The sequence below is a fragment of the Crocuta crocuta genome, unplaced genomic scaffold (genome assembly GCF_008692635.1).
Source record: "Crocuta crocuta isolate KB4526 unplaced genomic scaffold, BGI_CrCroc_1.0 scaffold290, whole genome shotgun sequence".
Taxonomy (NCBI): domain Eukaryota; kingdom Metazoa; phylum Chordata; class Mammalia; order Carnivora; family Hyaenidae; genus Crocuta; species Crocuta crocuta.
This window is the reverse complement of record NW_027527429.1, coordinates 1,374,068-1,374,381: the sequence shown is the minus strand read 5'-3', so window position 1 is coordinate 1,374,381 and position 314 is coordinate 1,374,068.

Below are 314 nucleotides of genomic sequence, written 5' to 3'. Positions count from 1 at the left end.
GCGAGCCCACGGCCGAGGCGTGAGGGGCAGCCACGACAGTGGACATGTGCTTCCTCCCCTCCTCCTCTCCTTGGTGGTCTGGGAGGCCTGTGGCCGGGAACCGCGCCTCACGGCCCGGGCCCAGCGCTCTTCCGCGGGGAGGCGGCGGCGGTAACCGTGGAGCTCGGCGCTGAGGTCTGACGCGCAGTCACCTGCTGCCGGGAACTTGTTTTCCACTGTGAGCCGCCTCCCTCCCCGTAAAAGGGAAGGTGGGAAGGGAAGGAAAGAGAAGAGGCGAGGGGGGCAGAGGGGGAGGGGGAGGGAGGGGGAGGGGA